Source organism: Jaculus jaculus, chromosome X (genome assembly GCF_020740685.1).
Source record: "Jaculus jaculus isolate mJacJac1 chromosome X, mJacJac1.mat.Y.cur, whole genome shotgun sequence".
NCBI lineage: Eukaryota > Metazoa > Chordata > Mammalia > Rodentia > Dipodidae > Jaculus > Jaculus jaculus.
The window spans coordinates 60,282,468-60,302,984 of NC_059125.1; the positions used below are offsets into that span (position 1 = coordinate 60,282,468).

The 20,517-nt window shown below is 42.2% G+C and overlaps 1 pseudogene; it reads right to left on the minus strand.

Moving 5' to 3' along the window:
• Positions 1–5,273: 5,273 nt before the first annotated feature.
• On the minus strand, positions 5,274–20,041 carry LOC101603798 (annotated as a pseudogene).
• Positions 20,042–20,517: the final 476 nt, after the last annotated feature.

Sequence of the window (20,517 nt, forward strand, 5' to 3'; positions counted from 1 at the left end):
AGCATTTCCTGGTTTGCTGAAAAGGTACATGGCTGCATCTGAGGACCAGAAGAGCAAGGACTCAAACATTGGAAACTGTTGTAGAATGGGCAAGTTTCATCTTCTAGTGAAATTCAAGCATAAAAACAAGTTATCACCAGGGTGGATATTTGGTTGCCACTCCCACATCTAAGATTAAGACTCCATTATTATATTCTCTAGCAATAGGGAGGGTGAAGACTGGATTTAATTGCTATGCAGATTATAAAACTACATAGTCCCTCATGGTTATGTAGCAAGTGCTCATACCCACTGAACCACCTCCACAGCCCTATTTGTCTTTTATAAACAGCATACACCAAAGTGTGGCTAGAAGGTTGACAATGCCTGCTTATTCCTGAAGACAACATTGAAATTTGTCAGTTCAAATTCTTAGGTGACATCAAGTTATTAGAATTTGCCCAAAGCTAAGAGATCCCATTACATGCACCTATTTTAGTCCAGTTTAAAGAACTAAAATTCTGATTCTTAACTGTTGGTTTCTGAGACATTTGGGTGCACGTAAATGTATGAGTATTAATTAACCAGTGTATATAAGTTAGTGATACTTTTTTAACTTCATGGGTTTTTATTAAAATACAGAGCTAAACATAAAAAATAAAATTTAAAAAAAGAAAAAAGCTAAAAAATAGAATTTATAGGGATTTACTTTGGCCATAGGATGGCTAAGCTTATAATAATGATATTACTATAATATATAACATTTATTGAGGACTTTTTTATATCAGGTTTTAGTCTTTTTTAAGAAATTTTATTATAACAGTTTTATTCAGATACAGCTTGTCATGAAATTTGCTCTCTTCAGGGGTACAATTCAGTGTTTTGTTTTTTTGCTTGGAAGTGCTTTTTTTAAAAATTTTTATTAACATTTTCCATGATTACAAAATATAACCCATGGTAATTCCCTCCCTCCCCACCCCAACACTTTCTCATTTGAAATTCCATTCTCCATCATATTACCTCCCCATTACAATCATTGTAATTACATATATACAATATCAACCTATTAAGTATCCTCCTCCCTTCCTTTCTCTACCCTTTATGTCTCCTTTTCAACTTACTGGCCTCTGCTACTAAGTATTTTCATTCTCACACAGAAGCCCAATCATCTGTAGCTAGGATCCACATATGAAGGAGAACATGTGGTGCTTGGCTTTCTGGGCCTGGGTTACCTCACTTAGTATAATCCACTACAAAGGCATAGTAGGCGTCTTCAACAAAATCATATTCAGTGTTTTTAACTGTATTTATAAAGTTCTGCATCTGGCTTTACATGAGGACTGGGGAATTGGACCCAAGCCATCATTCTTTCCTAGCAAGTACCTTTAACTCTTATTTATTTCTTTGTTTATTTTATTGACGACTTCCATGATTGTAAACAATATCCCATGGTAAATCCTTCCCCACTTTCCCCTTTGAAACTCTACTCTCTATCATATTCCCACCCCACAATCAGTCTCTCTCTTATTTTGATATGATCTTCTCCTCCTATTATGATGGTCATGTGGTGTCAGGCACTGTGAGGTCATGGATATACAGGCCATTTTGTGTCTGGTGGAGCACATTTAGCCATCTCTCCAGCCCTCTATTCACAAAGTTGAACAACTATTACTGTTACCTAATTTGAGAATATTTTCCTCACTCTGCAAAGAAATCTGGTATCCATCAGCAGTTAGGCCTGTGCCCCATTCACCTCAACCCCTGATAGCCACCATTCTACTTTCTATTAATCTTCCAAGAACTGTTTTTTGGTGTTTGGTGCACTTCCTCTACCCCTTGCCAAAGTTCTACAATTCTCATTTTACAAGTAGAAAATTAAGGTATAGAAAGGTTAAATGATTACCTGAAGTCATGCAGGAAATTGATTTATGCTTAGAATAATACATTAGATGAGTGTATTAGTTCCTTGTTGCTGTGAAAAAAAAAATCTGACAAAAGCAGCTTAAGGAAGGGAAACGGTTTATTGTAGTTTACAGACCCAGGGATTGGCTGGGGAGATTGCTCAATGTTTAAAGGCACTTGCTTGCAAAGCCTGCCAGCCTGGATTTAATTCCTTGGTACCCACATAAAGCCAAATGCACAAAGCGCACATGTGTCTGTAGTTTGTGGTAGCAAGAGACCCTGGCACATGCCCATTTAATTTCTCCCCCTTTCTCCCTCCCTGCCAAACTCTGTCCCCCTCTCCTCCTCCTTCTGCCTCCCTCCCTCTCTTAAAAACATTTTTAAGGGGCTGGAGAGATGGTTTAGTGGTTAAGCTTGCCTGTGAAGCCTAAGGACCCCGGTTTGAGGCTCGATTCCCCAGGACCCACATTAGCCAGATGCACAAGGGGGCACAAGTGTCTAGAGTTCATTTGCAGTGACTGGAAGCCCTGGTGCACCCATTCTCTCTCTTTCTGCCTCTTTTTCTCTCTGTCGATCTCAAATAAATAAGAATAAACAAAAAAATTTAAAAGAAAACATTTTTAAGTAGAATGTTTGCTCACAGTTCTAGGAATTACAGACCATCATGGCAGAGAAAGTATGGCAGCAGAACAGGAGACAGCTGGTCATACTGTATGCATATTTAGGATCTACTTCCTCCAACAAGGCTGCCTCTCCTAAAGGTTCCACAAAGTTTACAAACACACCATCAGCTGGGAACCAAGTGTTCAAACACATTATCCTATGGGCAACATTTCCCCTTCAAATAATGACCATATGCATGTGTGTGTGTGTTGTTGTTGAAGGATGGAAGACTTAAGCCAGATGTAATGGCACATGTCTGAAGTCCTAGCACTTGGGACTGAGGCAGAAAAATTGAGAGTTTAAGAGTAGTTTGAGTTACATTGCAAGATTCTTCCTAAAAGCAAAAGGATTATAAGGCATTGTTAAGCTCTTCCAAAACAGACCTATAAATTTGATTCAATCCTTAACACAATCAAATCAGGCTATTATTGTGGGGAGTTGAAAATTACCAAAAAATTCAAAACTTCATATAGAAATGCAAAAAGTCCTGGAGTATCAAAAGCAGCTGAAAAAGAACAAAATTGTAGGATATAAGATTTACTAAAATGTTGGCTGGGGAAATGGCTCAGTAGGGAAAGTGCTTGCTATGCAAAGATAAAGACCTGGCATAAGATTCCCAACACCACATAAATTCTGGTCATGGTGGTACATGCCTGCAGTCTCTGCTTAGGCAGAGACAGAAAGATTTCCAGGGCAAGCTGGCTAGCTGGAACTGGTAAGCTCTGTTTTCAGTAAAATAACTGTGCCTCAATATGGCAGAGAATGATTGAGAAAGACACTGGACATTGACCTCTGACCATAGTAGTACACACATGCACACCACATACATACACACAAAACAAAAATTATTGAAAGAAGAAATAAACGGAGATAAATGCTGTATTCATAGATTGGAAGACTTGAAATAAAGACATCAGTTCTTAATTAAGAAAAGACTAATTTTAAAACATTTTTATTTATGAGTGAGAGAATGGGCACACTAGGGCCGATAGCCACTTCAAACAAACCCGAGATGCATGTGCCACCATGTGTATCTGGCTTACATGGGATCAGGGGAATCAAACGTGGGTCCTTAGGCTTATAGGCAAATGTCTTATCCACTAAGCAGTCTCTCCAGCCCAAGGTATTATTTTCTTAACATCTTAAAATTTCGATCAAACCTGAGCGAATTTTTGTGTGCATACCCAGGCTTATTCTATAATTTATGTGGAGAAACTTAAACCATAGAATAGCTGAGTCAATCTTAAAACAGGAATTGACCCAATATTCAAGCTTATGTATAGCAAGAAAAATCATAGAAGTATTATGTTTGAGACTGGAAAGGGGTCTCAGTTGGGTAAAGTACTTGTCATGCAAGCATGAGGACCTGGGTTCAGATCCATGAAGCCCACATAAAACACTGGGCACACACCTGTAATCCCTTTGCTGAGGGGAGGCAGAGCCAGGAGGAACTTTAGGACTTGCTGGATAGTTTGACAGGGATTTTACTACCTGAGCTATAACTTCAGCCCGTCATCAGTGTTTTATATTGTACAGCATACAATCCCATGTATAAGTCTTCTTTGTTACTATAATGAAGTAATACAGTACATGAGACTTCACACATTTTTAAAAGAGGCTCTTTAGCTCATAGTTTTGGAGATTCAAGCGCATAGTGCCAGCATCAGCTTGACTCTGAAGACCTCATGAATGATAACATGACAGGAGCACATGGCAACATAAAAAGCCATAATATCACATCAAACTATAGCATATTAGAGAGAAAGTTTACAGTATCTCATAAGCAAGTATAATGTTAGCTGTAGGTTTTTGGAGATTGACTACATCAAGTTCCCCCCTTTTAAAACTGTTATTGTTAATTTTCTTGATTGATAATCCATTAATCGCTAGGACTTTGTGTATTTTCCATAGTTTTTCTTGTTAATTTCTAGTTTTACCATATTGTGGTTGGATGAAATAGAAGGAATTATTTTAATTTTCCTAAATTTGCTAAGACTTGCTTTGTGTCCTCATATATGATCTATTTTAGAGACAGTTACATGGGCCGATGAGAAGAATGTGTGTTTTGTAGTGTTTGGATATAGATCTCTAATTTTTAGGTCCATTTGATCTATAGTCTCATTTATGTCCAGTGTTTCCCTGCTTAATTTTGGCCAAAAGGCCTGCCTGTTGGTGAGAGTGTGGTGTTGAGGTTACCTACTTTATTCTTAACTGTATTGGGATTTTTTATTTTATATCTAGTAGGATTTGTTTTGTAAAAGTAGGTGCCCCTGTATATAGTGCATATATATTTAGAGTTATAATATCCTCCTCATGGTTTGTTCCCTGTGATCAGTATGAAATGACCTTCTTACTAATTTTGATTTGAAGTCTATTTTGTCAGATATTACAATAGCAACACCTGTTTTCTAGTTCAATTTGTTGAAATTTCTTTATTCTTTTACCCTCTGATACTGTGTGTCTTTGATGGTAAGGAAAGTTTCTTGAAGACATCGAAAGGATAGATCCTGTTTTCTGACTCAGCCAGTTTGGCACCCTTCGATAGCTCACCTGGTAGAGCAGAGGACTGTAGACTGAACCCGTGGTTGTGGCTATCCTTAGGTCACTAGTACAATTCCAGATTGAAAGACGTGTCTCCAGCTTTTGGGCTGGAGAGTTGGCTCAATGGTTAAGGTGCTTGCCAGGATTTTCAATATATATAAAATCTTGCTTGTTTGGTAAATTAATGTTTATTTTTTCTCTGATTTTCCTGGACACAACAAAGCAGGATCCAGTGTATCTGGTATGTTCGTAGCCATGATCATTTTAACTGTACAGAGTAGGAAATCCATCTGTGTGATTTATTAACTCCATTGAAGTTCTCTGAATCTCTCTGTCAGTTGTTGAAGTACCCTCTGAAAACCAATGACCACCATCTATTTCATCCTTTAAAATGATGTGTAGCTGATGACCCTTGGAATAATTAAACATTTCTCTAAATGAACACTTTCACTAATGTACTTGCCATGATAGAACTAGATAATGAACTTTAGGAAGTTTTAGTTCAGCTTGTTGGCAACAACTCATGCCAAGAACATTTTTCCAGTACCTGGTGGTCCAGACCTTTTAGCAAAAGAACTTATGGAGGTATTATTTCTACATGCTGGAATAATTCTGGATTTGTATGTGGTAATTGTATTATCTCTTTTAATTCTCAAACACATTTTGACAGCCCTCTAGTTTCAGAATAAGAAACATTCCCAGGATTCTTATGAGACATGTTGTAAACTAGTGGATTCCTGACAACTATCTCATGATAGCGCAGTCACATCCAAAGTAACTCTTGGCTTCAGCTTACATTTGTTAAGATGTGAACAACAACCTACAACCTATCTTGCTCCATTTGTAGCTTTAACAATTAACTATTCTTCAGTCAATACTTCACCCATTATCTGCCAAATACTTTGTAGCCTTCCAGATCATTTTCAGACTTTTAATACTGTTTGGTAAGTTCCTTTTTAAGTCTTTTTAGATATATTCATTTACAGCTGGAGAGATGGCTTAGTGGTTAAGCACTTGCCTGTGACGCTTAAGAACCCTGGTTTGCAGCTTGATTCCCCAGGACCCACATAAGCCAGATGCACAAATTGGCGCATGCATCTGTAGTTCATTTGCAGTGGCTGGAGGCCCTGGTGCGCCCATTCTCTTTCTCTCTCTCTCTCACTCTTGCTGTCTCTGTTGCTCACAAATAAATAAAAATAAACAAAATTACTCATTTTCAAGCAGAGAGAATATGAGTGAATGAATGTAGAGGCATGCCAGGGCCTCCAGCCACTGCAAACAAACCCCAGACATGTGCCTCTCTGAATCTGACTTACATGGGTACTGGGGAATTGAACTCAGGTCTTTAGGCTTGGTAGGCAAGTGCCTTAACCACAGAGACATTTCTTCAGCTTGGTAAGTTCTTTTTAATTGTTATCTTATTCTCTTGTCCTTTCCCACTTCCATCTCAGAACCATGGTTGTTTTTTATGTCACCTGGACCAAAACTTGGGCTATTTCCATTCCCAAAGCTATGCTGCACCCCAAGCTCATGGCTCAAGAACAAAGTGCCTTATCTCTGGACCCAGACCTTCACAGCCAGGACACTTAGTTGTCAGGGTTGGTCAAAGGCATCTACTTTGTCAGAAGTAGAAGTAAGTCTGGGTGTAAGATTATGTGGAGAGGTTCACTCACACTCCTTGAGACAGCCTTCCTTGTGCTACTTGTTTTCTTATTGTTGAGTTTCTTATATATTTTGGATACTAACTCCTTATCAGATGTATAGTTTGCTAATAAGTTCTCCCAATCAGCAATCATTTTGCTGATTGCTTCATTTGTTCTGTAAACTTTTTCTTCTTTCAATTCTGTTTTTCCTTTTTGTTTCTTGTACTTTGTGGATTATATCCAAAAACCAGCTTCATCCAGATCCCCTCAGCAGCTCTAGCGCATGCATAATATCGGAGAGGTAGTTCTACCAGAGAGAAGAGAGGGCTTAACTTCTAATGTTCCTCACCTTCCCTTGAGGACAATCCTCTATAGGAGAGGAGGTGCCTGAGAGTGAGAATGTCCTCATCTAGGGAGGCAAAATAGAGGGGACAGGTGTAAATGAGATTCATCACTTATTGTGGCAGGAAGTAAAGTGATGATGTATAAAATGGATAATAGTAGTGTTCAAAAGAAATACCTTAAAGAAACAGTTAAAAAATATAAATTTTGGAAGTCAGAATGGAGATTTTGAGCCCTTATGAACTATTGGAATTTTTTTAAATTTTTTATTTATTTATTTGAGAGCGACAGACACAGAGAGAAAGACAGATAGAGGGAGAGAGAGAGAATGGGCACGCCAGGGCTTCCAGCCTCTGCAAACGAACTCCAGATTCATGCGCCCCCTTGTGCATCTGACTAACATGGGACCTGGGGCACTGAGCCTCGAACCAGGGTCCTTAGGCTTCACAGGCAAGCACTTAACCGCTACGCCATCTCTCCAGCCCCTATTGGGATTTTTAATAACATATCCTTTACATTAAAAATTCTTTAACGTATTTGATAAGCAAGTCTTAAATGGTGAAACAGAAATTCTCATCCAGTGCTAATAGGAATTAGTACAACCATTTTGGAAAGTACATAAGACCTATTTAGTATTGTGTACTTGACTTTCCCTGGGGAAATGTGAACAAAAGTGTATTAAACTCAGGGCACTAATGACAGACCAATGTTTGTACTAAAATCTACCTTCATGAACCAATATGTTTACTAGAGTAACTTACAGGAGCATGGATGACTCAATGGCAGCTGCATCACAAAATGCCTACCCCAACATGGTCAATGATTCACAAAAACTGCATCCCTGGTTCTCACTGTGAGACTTGCAGGCAACTCAGAGATTCTTCTCACTAATTGTTTACTGCTTACAAAACCATAGGAAGGGGCCATGTGAATTTTGTAACTTTCTGAGCTTCCTGAGTCTTCTAAGATTCATGAATGTCCCAGGCCTGGTTTCATTTAGCTTCCTGAGTTTTATGAGCCTCCCTTCTCCCTCTGGGAATGACTCTTTCAATTCAGAGGAAAAGCCACACAACATTTAGTGAAATTGAAGATAAACATAGTCTGAGACTCAGTACATCTAATCCTAGATGTAGCTGAGGAGATGCATCTGTGTATAAGTTTCTGTGTATAAAAATATACTGTGCAGCAGCATTATTTCTAACTAAAAAAATAGTAACTGAACTGTCTATTGATACAGAAAACAATAAGTTACAATGTAGTACTTATACAGAAGTTTAATGAACTGGATTTCCATATATGAATGTTGAAAAAACCAAGAAAAGCACATTATAAAATTAAAATTAAGGCCAGTTCAGATATACTACAGGGTCAACCACCCAAAATCACATAATCAAAACTGAGACCATCTGATCCCCAAAATATTAACTTTAATCAAAGAACAAAAGGTAAGCATTATATCATTGTCATCATTACTCAGTGAAATTAAATGATACAGTTATTGGTATACCACCTTTTTCTGTTTGACAAAAAAAAATGCTAGTATGAAATATGTAACAAGAAACAAGTCAAAATACTTATTTAGCCATGTATGGCAGAGTATGCCTTTAATCCCAGCACTTGAGAAGCAGAGGAAGGAGGATCACCATGAGTTCAAGGCCATCCTGAGACCACAAAATGAATTCCTGGTCAGCCTTGAAAAAAAGAATAAATAAAACTGTAGTCATTATAACTATACTGGGATGGTTATGAGCAGTGCTTCTTACCACTTTAAGGCAATGTCTCCTGCCTCAGAAACTGTTCTTTAATGGGCATAATAAATATTTACATATTTAACTTGATTTAGTAGTAGTTTTGACAACTAGAATATGAACAAAGCAAGTTGTAGGAGGATATGAATATTTTGTAGACATGATATAGGAATAAGAAGTATATTCATAGACCGTTTTTCAAGAAAGAAAGTATTTTCTAAACCAATATCAAGATGTTGTGGGTCTCTTTGTGACCTTATCTCAGACCATGGGCTTAACTCAGGAAGTAGGGTGCCAAACTCTCAATGGTCAGCAAATGATCTACTGAGTCATGGCTCCAGGTCCTTTGCCTTGTAGAAAACAAAGGATGAAGATCATGGAGAATAAGAATGTCCTTTAAAGGAGAAACTATTATAGAGAGAAAGCCATTTTAGAGGGGGGGGAAGCTTATATTAAGTTAACTGGGAAGTGAAAGAAGCAAAAGTAAAAAGTTCTCTGTAGCAGAGAGGAACATAGATTGCTAATTGAAAAGCCAAAGAATTCAAAACTCTCAGCAACAGAGAGGGGAACTGGAAAGTTTGTTGCCAATGAGTTCCCCCCCCCCTTGGGGCATATAAAGCTTTTTGTTAAGAGAAATAAGTTGATTTTTAATATGACTGGACTGAGATATGGAGAAGTGAAGTTTGGGCCCTGTCTAATCCTCACAAGCTGTCTGGTGGTTTAAATGTAAAATGTTTCCCCACAGCCACATATATTTGTGGTTAATCCTCATATTTAATCCCTAGCTGGTGGTGCTGTTAGAAAAGTTTGTGGAGCCTATGGGAAGAATAGGTGTGTCACTGTGGGTGAGTCTTGGGGTGTTATAGCCCAGCCCTGCTTGCCACATAGCTCACTCTAGACTTCCTCCCTACTGCTGTGGAGATACTGCTGACTGCTCCTCCTATACTTCCCCCACCCCTCCCCAGCTCCTGGCTATCATGAAACTTACTCTTAAAACTGCAAGCCAAAAATAAACACTTTCTTTACATAAGCTTCTATGGTTAGGTGTTTTGTCCCAGCAACAATAAGATAACTACTACATTGTCACATTCCTCTTTGTCTCCGTGACTGGGGAGGAGGAGGGTTCAACACATGCCTGTAAGCTCTGTGATAAAGAAGCAAAACAGAATCAACAACAGAAAACCATGAGGACCTGACGTTGATCCTCAAAACCCATGTGAAAATGCTTTGTGTGATGGCAGATGCTTATAATTCCAGCAGCAAGTAGGCAGACTGAAGGATTCTTGGGTATCACTGGCTAGCCAATCTAATTTAATTGGTGAACTCTAGGCTAGTAAGACACTGTCTCAAAAAAATTCAAGATAGATGAAGCAGGGGAGATGGCTCAGTGGTTAAAGGTACTTGTTTGCAAAGCCTGCAGGTCCAAGTTCATATCTCAAGCCACCCATGTAAAGCCAACCCAATAATTGGTACACACATCTGACATTCATTTGCAGGCACAAGAGACCCTGAAGTGTATGCACATGCATGCGTGTGCACACACACACACGCAAATTTTTTTCTTTTTTTTTTTTTTTTTTTTTGGTTTTTCGGGGTAGGGTCTCATTCTGGTCCAGACTGACCTCCTGGAATTCACTATGTAGTGTCAGGGTGGCCTCGAACTCTCGGTGATCCTCCTACCTCTGCCTCCCAAGTGCTGGGATTAAAGGTGTGCACCACCATGCCTGGCAAACCCAAAGTTGTCCTCTGGCCTCCACATGCATATATGTATGATCACTGATACTCACATGCACTCATACACACATGAAAATGCATATACACAAAGACACAGATATTCCTTGCCTTGAGGGAAGAAAGAAAAGGGAGAAGGATGCAAAGGTAGCTAAAAGAAAAAAAACAAAAACTTGAAAAAAAATTGTTAAATGTGGGCAACAAGTGCTTAGATGTCAGTGTTGAAAGCATTTCTTAATTTCTTATCTATTGCTATCTATTGCTCATGTAGACTTGTCTGCTGCCAGTGCCAAAGGCTTTATATGTCATACTGTGCTTATTATTTGTACATACACACATAATGAATAAGGAAATGGTCAGATTCAGATGAGGCTTCAGGTTGCTAATGATCACTCTATCACTTACTTTCTCATTGCTAGGATAAAATACCCAACCAGAAGCAGCTTAGAGAAGAAAAGAATTTATTTTCAGCTGACAATTTCACAGGGAAGTGTTATATGGCAGGAAAGGCATGAGTGGGAATTCTGTGTCACATCTTCACATCATAGGGTGAAAGAGAGTCAATGGGGCTGGTCTATAAAACCCCCAGTGACATTTTTCCTCAGATTTCTTCAGTTGCTACCTCCTAAAGGTTCCACGTTACCACAGAGCACCACCAGCTGGGGATTATGTATTCAAGCACATGAGTTTATGGAGTGCATTGACTTTAAAACCACCATAATCACTGAACAATGAATGCTAGATTTATTTTGTCTCTGTTTAAAATAAGAAAGAGGGCTGGAGAGATGGCTTACCAGTTAAGGCGTTTGCCAGCAAAACCAAAGGTTCAATTCTCCAGGCCCCACATAAGCCAGATGCACAAGGGGGCGCATGCATCTGGAGTGCGTTTGCAGTGGCTAGAGGCCCTGTTGTGCCCATCCTCTCCCTCTTCCTCTCCCTCTCCCCCCCCCCTCTCTGCCTCTTTCTCTCTCTCTCAAATAAATAAATTAATTAAAAAATAAAATAAGAAAGAAAGAGGCAGTGGCTTGGCCAAAGACCATCATGAGGCTCATCCTAAGGACAGGTGAGGAAAATGCTCTCCAAGGCCTGTCAGATAAAGATATGGAGGAAGGATCCCTGAAGTGGCCTTCTACTTCCTAAAGGACAGGGCATCTGAAAAGAGGACAAGGGTGGAATGTCTACAATTGCCTTTCAGAAGGTAACTACATACATAAACACCAAGGAGGTAAAACCCTGCTCCTGGTAAAGTGTTCCATAAATTTATTCCAAGGATGCTCAAGAGTAGAATGCATATGATTCTGGTAAACTCAGCAAGGGAGTGCAAAAAGGAGGAATAGGAACTCTTGGAGGGGAGGGGGAATGAATACTGTTGTTACCTGCTGTATCTCACATAGGACCAAAGATGCTCTCTTAATAGGCCTCTTCACTTGCACACAAATTCCTGCAGGCCTCATCCAAGCCCAAGGGAAAATCTAGCTATCAGTGGGTTCTTAGCCTCATGAAAGAGAACTATCGATTAAGATTGTACAGCATGGAGTAGTGTGAAGGAGGAACAGGAGCCCTGAATAGGAAATGAATTATACTCAGATCTGCTGCACACAGCACAGGACCACAGATGCTCTCTCAACAGAACTCCATGTTTGTACCCATACCCTGCAGGCTTCATCCAAATCCACTGGAAAAGCATAGTTCTTGGTGGCCTTAGGCCCCCGTGCAGCCTCATGAAAGGACTATTGATGAGGCTCTTGCATGGCACGGAGTAGTCACAGTTCATAAAGTAAAATATTGCAGAGGTGGGGGGCTGTGGCAAGGAGGTGTGAGTTAGGGGCAGCCTGAACAGGGCAGATGGTTGGAGGCAGAGGCAGTGGTGGGGAGGATTGGGAAGGTACAGGGTACACAGGTACCTCAGTTTGTGCTGCCCTAGGTGGGGGGTAAGGAGCAGAGAGCTGCATCTTGGAAAACAAAGATCTCTATCAGCCCACAATATGAGGCAACCTGGAGCAGCCAGGCATAAGGGGCAAGGAACTTCATGCTGTCCAAGAGCCCTGGGCTGACAGCAAGGGAGGCCGGGGTACTGGACATCTAGACCTGGGCCTCCAGGCGTAGTTCTCAGCTCATTTTCTCCCCTATCAGTGCTCACAGATCATGGCTGCCTGTGGGCATCTGGGCTAAGCACTGGATGAAGAGGACCAAGGCCAGGCCCTGTCCCAGATACCCAAGAACTCTGTTTCCCCCAGCAAACACCAGACAAGGTGTGAGCCTGCGGGAAAGTTGGCCCCCCAAATCCATTCAGCAGAGTTCTATGGCTGGCAGTGGCAAAGGTCCCATTCCACACCCAGATGCACCCAGGTTTGGCCTGACTGGCCACCCACAAAGGGGTCAGAGTCTTGCATGTGTGCATGCACATGCACCCCCCCACACCCACACCCACACATGCACACACACTCAGTGGCTGCTGTGTGGTCCAAACAAAGAGGTGGGTCACCTTGGACAGTGTGTTTGGTGAACCTGGCTTAGCCACCTAGAGCAAGATGTCCACTCAGCCACTTACCACATCCCTGCCTTGCAGAGAAAGTCATAGTATGCTGATGGGACATGAGCAAAGGCAGATCTCCCCTGCCCCCCGACACATATACACACACAAAAGCTGCCTAGATCATACAGATTCTTGCTCTGACATTCACACTGCCCCTCACTAGGCCCTCAAGCTTGTTCTTCCCTCCCTAGGCTCTGTTTCTTCATCTACAAAAGCAGAGGCTAGACCCTACTCTCTAACATCACTTCTTTCCAGAACATTCTCTGACTCCTGAGTTTCTCTGTTTGTTCTTGTGGTGGGGGCTTCTGCAGAGGGAGGGACTGAGGAAGGCTGCCGTGAGGGCCCTCTGAAAGGCAGATGTGAGGGATGGGCCAGAAAGAGCAGAGAGAAAGGAAGGATGAGATTGAAGAAAAAGACAGGGAAGGGTTTCAGGCCAAGCTGGCTCACAAGGATGGGATGGGTTTTCTGCCCCATCACTGCCCTCAGCTTGCTCTGAGGCTGTGGGCACTCAGAGTCCCTGAACAGACCTCAGGCTCCTGCCTGCTTGCCTGACACCTTTTGTGAGTCTCTCCATGCCTGTAGGTCCCAAGACAAAAGCTGAAGGGTGGAACAGGAAGTCCAAAGCTGAGAAAGAGGGGGATCTTCTTTCCCTCCACAGGTTCCTCACCAGCTCCCAAGGCTGGATGCAGGATGCAGGCAGCCAGAATTGGGGCCCAGCAAGCTGAAGGGCTGCTTGGGCGAGGTAGACATTTACAGGTGCTGCACAAGCTGCCTCAGCCTAGCTCTGAGATTCTGGGTCTCCAGAGCGCACTGCCTTCCTCCTCCCTGCTCACCAAGACCTCTCCTGCCCCAAAGTACAGCCCTGAGAGCTCCACATGGACAAGAAAGAGGACAGCTGGAGTCCCTGCCATTCTGGAGCCGCCATTATCACTGGGTAGAGGAAGCAGGGTTACCCCACACAGAATGTCTAACCGTGGCAGCTGATCAGCCCAGAGTGGTCCCAGATGATGAGGAGGGAGGGACAACAAAGCTCTCAGGGTTGGTAGGGCCTTGTGTCTCAGATTCAATAGATTCCTCCCCATAAATGTTGCTCCTGTGCAAGACACTATCTGCTGGACACATCAAAGCCAGAGGCTAGGACACTTACTAACCTGTACCTTCCTTCTACCATTTACAACTTGTGAAGCATGGCAGAGTGCCTTGCACTCTGGACCTCAGTGTCCTCATACATATAATCAAGGTCGTATCTGAGCTTCTTTCAAGGCTCTGTCTTTCAAGTTCTTTGAGTCCTCCATCAGAGAAAATCCTTTTGGGCCTATTGTTTTCACTCTGCCTGCCTGGTGAAGGTACAGAGCTGGCAGTGAACTTCCTCAACAGGAGCTTGAGGACAGGTTTGATAGAGTTCAGGCATGTCACTTGCTCCCTCACAGTAGCCCAATCAAAGATCATTTCCAATTCCCTGGGTCGTCTTTCTTTCAGAATGAGTGCTGGGATTCATGACCAAACCCTCACCTTCATCATTCTATACATAAACTTGTCTCCCAATAGGGCTGACACAAAGAACTAGGAGTGAGACCCTGGAAGAGTAGCAATGCCCACTAAGATGTCATTTCTTTTTTTAAAAAAAAAGTATTTGTTCATTTATTTGAGAGAGAGGCACATAGAGAAGAAGACAGGGGGTGCTTCAGGACTTCTAGCCACTGTAAAAGAACTCCAGATGCATGTGCCACCTTCTGCAGCTGGCTTACGTGGGTACTGGGGAACTGAACCTGGGTCCTTAGAATTCTCAGGTAAGCATCTTAACTGCCAAACCATTTCCCCCACCATAAGATGTCATTTTATAGTACTGGTGCATTTTCTAAGGCAGCTAGGTACAATACAACATTAACCCAATTTTTACCTATGCGCTGGTAGCACCTGTGATGGTTTGAATGTAAAATGCTCCCCTTGCTGGGTGTGGTGGCACACGCCTTTAATCCCAGCACTCAGGAGGCAGAGTAGGAGGATTGCTGTGAGTTTGAGGCCACCCTGAGACTCCATAGTGAATTCCAGGTCAGCCTGGGCTAGAGTGAGATCCTACCTCGAAAAACCAAAAAAAAAAAAAAAAAAAAAGAAAAAGAAAAAAAATGCTCCCCTTAGCCTCATGTGTTTGTGATTAAGCCTCTTACTTATTATGCAGCTGGTGGCACTGTGAAATTTAGAAAGCCCATGGGAGATGGAGCCTTGTTGGAGGAAGTGAGTTTGCCACTGGGAGCATCAGGTTTGCCACTGAAGCAGCACTCTTGCTCATTCCACCAATTCTTCTGTGGTTTCACCTGAGACCTGGGTGATGTGCAAGGGGTACCTATAGTTATTCTTTTTAAAATAGTATTTTTATAGGGAGCTAGATAGATGGATTAGCAGTTAAGCACTTGCCGGTGAAGCCTAAGGACCCTGGTTTGAGGCTCAATTTCCCAGGACCCACATAAGCCAGATGCACAAGGTGGCACCTGCACCTGGTGTTTGTTTGCAGTACCTGAAGGCCCTGGTGTGCCCATTCTCTTTCTTTCCCTCTCTGTCTGCCACTCTCAAATAAATAAATAAATTCTTTTAAAGGGAAAAGTATTTTTTCTAAGCCGGGCATGGTGGCACACTCCTTTAATCCCAGCACTAGGGAGGTGTGGTGCTCAGCTGTCTGCTCTGGTCATGCTTTCCCCACCATGATGGAACTTCCCCTTGAAATTGTAAGCCAAAAATAATCCCCTTCCTTCCATCAGCTGCTTCTGGTCAGGTGTTTTGTCCCGGCAAATGAGAAGGTAACTGCTACAATATCTTTATGACAATTTAATGTTATTCACATCTTAGTACTTGGCCCATATACATCATAGCCATATCTCACCATGACCACTGAGTTACTATATACATGGGGTAAGTGAAGCTCCAAGACATGAATGTAAGTGACAGAGCTCTGTTAGGACTCCAAGAAAGATGATGGAAAGCTCTGGGACAAAGGGAGGTGAGTACTATATGGTTTTCTGGAGCTGCCTGTGAAGCCCTATCACTTCTTCCAGAGAAATCCTTGTTCTCTGGATCTACAGAGATGACACGAGGCTGGGATGCAAGTCTGTATCACTCCCCACTTCTTCTCTCTCCTTGCTCAGTTACCAGTCCAGCTCTTAATATGGAGGTGAAATTATAGAGAAATGTAGAATAGGAAACTAATCATGAAAGAAAGGTAGAAATTATCCAAAAGTCAGTATTCCTCCACAGGTAAGCAAAATGTAATGGTCTGAGTGTTTCCCAAGATGGTCTAAGTGTAAAAATAATTTACTGCAATGGAAATTCTCCTCTGAAATGCTCCAACAGAGGAATGGAAATGAAACAGGTTCACTTGGATTAAGAATAACAATAGGGGGACTGGGGGATGGATCACTGGTTAAGGCACTTGCCTGCAAAACGTAAGGACCCAAATTTGATTCCCCAAGACCCACATAAAGCTGGATGCACAAAGTGGCACATACATCTGGAGTTCGTTTGCAGCATCTAGAGGCCCTGATATGCCCATTCTCTCTCTCCCTGTCTCCCATCACCTCTCTGCTTACAAATAAATTAATTTAGAAAAAAATTGGTTTTTCAAAGTAGGGTCTTACTCTAGCCCAGGCTGACCTGTTTCAATGGTGAGCCTGACAACCAGAGCCAGGGTGATAGTGGAGAAAGACACTGAGGATACTCAACGTGCCAAAACAGAAATTCAGAAGCTCCTGAGAGCACAACACTAAAGAAGACTTAAAACACACCTAGCATGACTCAGGAGATTTTGCAGAAAAGGGGGTGGAAAGAATTCAAGAGCCACAGAGTGCAAGGGAATGTCCAGAGGCATTGCCCCTCCCTTTACAATGACTGACTGTTGCTCTCACAAATCATAACCCACAATTCCATGCTGAATACCAGCAATCCCACTAAGGGGGTTCCTCAGTGGAATGGGAGGAGGGAAATGATGGTACCAACACATGATGTGTCCATACAAAGTTTTTATTTAATAAAAATAAAAGAATAACAATAGAGGAGATTTGTGAAGTATTGTTTTCTTTTGCACATTCTACCAAGAATTTTACTGGCCAATTTATGCTGAACAACGAAAAAGGATATTTTAAGCCAGGTGTGATGGAGCAAACCTTTAGTCCCAGCACTCAGGAGGCTGAGGTTGGAGGGTTGCTTTGAGTTCAAGTCCAGCCTGGGGCTACATAGTGAGTACCGGCTCACCTTGGGCTATAATGAGACCCTGCATCAAAAAGAGAAAAAGAGGGCTGGAGAGATGGCTTAGCAGTCAAGATGCTTGACTGTGAAACCTAGGGACACAGATTGGATTCCCCAGGACCCATGTAAGCCAGATGCAGAAGATGGCACATACATCTGGAGCTCATGTGCAGTGCCTTGAGGCCCTGGTCTCTATCTGTTTCTCTCTGTGTCTCACTCATTCTCTCTCCTTTCTCTCTCTCAAATAAATGAATAATTTTTAAAAAAAATATTTAAGAAAAAGAAAATTACATCAGTGATATCAGTGTCTACTGTTGTGTTTGCTAAGGTAGCTGTTCAGTTTCCTCCTCCCAATACAGAATAGGAATAAGGCAGCTTTTTACAGGCAGTCACACAGGGACAGAGGCCCAAACAGATGCTTCCTTGTCTTCCCTGTCAGGAGCAGGACCTGTGTCTGACCCAGTCTCATGCAAGATGGCTTCAAGCAACTACTGACAACTCCCTGCTTCTTCAACTTTTCTCAGACTTGGTACAGCCTGTGGGCTGACCCCTTCTGGGTCAGCCTCTTGAATCCACCAACCAATCAGGCCCTCCCTTACATACCTGAGTCTGATGAAAAGGCTCATCCTAATTGGATGTTTGACCCAGATAAAAGAACATACCCACATATCTAAATCCCTCTTTTCAAGGAGCCTTGTTAGCTCAGTAGGTAGCACATCCGTCTCATAAATCCCTCTTTTCTTCTGGCCCCTGACTCATCTAGCCTCCTCCCCCCCACCCCCCCCTGCCCGCGCTGGAAATTTTCTTGCTTGCTTTCTACACGTGTTTTTATTTTTATTTTTTTATTCTTGGGTGCTTTCCTGCTTTGTTATATGTATGATCTCTCTTTAAGCTCTGAGCCATTTACATATATATGTGTTTTGGTTTTTGTATGTATTATTTTTATTTATTTAGTTGAGAGAGAGAATGAAGGAGAGAGAGAGAGAATGAAAGAGAATGGGTGCACCAGGGCCTCCAGCCACTGCAAATGAACTCCAGACGCGTGCGCCCCCTTGTGCATATGGCTGTTGTTGGTCCTGGGGAATCAAACCTGGGTCCTTTGGCTTTGCAGGCAAACGCCTTAACCACTAAGCCATCTCTCCAGCCCCATTTACTCTCTTAATACTCTCTGAACCCCCTATGTTAGGGGGATGTTTTGGCTTGGGCTTTCTCTGTGTGTGTGCCCAGACTTTTCCCTATGTGAGGGATATTTTTTACATCTCCTCTCCCCAGCCAAGATGAAGGGGGAGGGGTAATTCCCTTTGGCTTTGGCTTCCCTCTAGTCTTTCCTCTGGATCCTAACTCTCCCCAAAATAAACTTATAATTCATAATCTACCCTTCTCTGAGTCTGAATTTTCAATTCTTTACTAACTTGGACCCCAAAAGTTGGGGTACATGAGCCTGGGATCTCTGCATCTTTATGGATTTTAATCCCTCCTGTATACAAAATCTTACATCACTCTCATCTCATTGGGATTACAGACACACACCACCAGGTCTAGTTTTTACATGTATGGTGGTTTGAATGTGAATATATGTCTCCAATAGTCTCAGGGTTTTTTTTTTGTTTGTTTTTTCAAGGTAGGGTCTTCAGTCTAGCCCAGGCTAACCTGGAACTTAGTATATGGTCTCAGACTGGCCTCAAACTCACAGCAATCCTGCCTCTGCCTCCCAAGTGCTGGAATTAAAGGTGTGTACCACCACATCTTGCTCAGGTTAAACTACCTGCTTAAGTCTCCAACAGCCTCATGAAGGGGACATTTCACTGGGGGTGTATCAGAATACAGCCAAAATGTGAGTTGAGAATAGGTTTGAGCTCTAGTGGGGTTCATGCAGTCTGTTGATGTTGGTGTTTGCTTGCTTCAGTTATTTCTCCATGCTTGGATGCATGCAAGTAAGCAGTTTCTTCTTTCACTGAAGGAACTTTCCCCTGATCTGTAAGGTTGAAATAAATCCCTTCCTCCCATAAACTGTGTCTGGTTGGATTTTCATCCCAGCAACATGGAACTGACTACAACAACATGGGTGTTGGGGATCCAAACTCTAGGACTCACACTTATGTGGCAACTACTTTGTCTCTTGAGCCACCTGTATCTTATTTCTGGCTCTGGCTCTTAATATATTTGTACATACACATGGACGTTTTTTTTTAAATTTTTTTTTATTTTTGAGGTAGGGTCTCACTCTAGCCCAGGCTGATCTGGAATTCACTATGTAGTCTCAGGGTGGCCTCAAACTCATGGCGATCCTCCTACCTCTGCCTCCAGAGGGCTGGGATTAAAGGTGTGCACCAACATGCCCGGCTCACATGGACATTCTTAACAAGCTAGAACAGACTCATTCTTGGCAGTGGTACATGGTCTTAGCTGGTATTTGTCACTGCCTTTTTGTACCCATTTTGTATTTCCTCAACCCTCAGCCAGCACTTCAGCAAGCAGTGACTCTTTACCTGGAAGGGTGGCCCACATCTTCATTTCTGAAGGGTCTGGGCCATTTATCACTCTGCCTTGATTGGGTTGTTGTTGTTTCCCATTAAGTTTAACTACAGGACATAGTGACACCAAGAGATCATCTAAATGATATCCTGTACTCCAGGCATACTCTTCCTCACCTCCATTATAGAGGAGCAGTCCAACTTCACTTCACCTTGATAAACTAGATCAATCACCCCTAACACCATGACTCCTTTCTTAGCCAGAGAAACCTTTTTCACAGAACTTTTGAGGGCAACAGATTAGGGAGGAGTCCCTCAGCCCCTAAGATTCCAAATATCTCCATTCCATTCTCCCCCATCCTTTTCCCACTGGAGTCAAGTCTGCATTCTGACCGGGGCATGAGAAGCCATATGACAACTCGAAGGACTGCTGGTCCTGTCTTCACCCCTTTTGTTTTTGTACTCCAAATGTTAGGGTGGGGAATGAATGACTATTTGCTTTTCTAGGTATGTTCTCTCGCTATCCCAGGCTGACTGGAAATCATTCTGTAGCTCCGGGCTGACCTGGAACTCATTACAATCATCCTACCTCAGCCCCCACAGTACTGGGATTAAAGACATGTACCATCATGCCTAGGAGCCTCTTATTTTCTTTATGCTGCACCAGATTAAGTCTGTGTCCTGCTAAATGCACAAAGAAACATTGACAACGCTTCCAGACC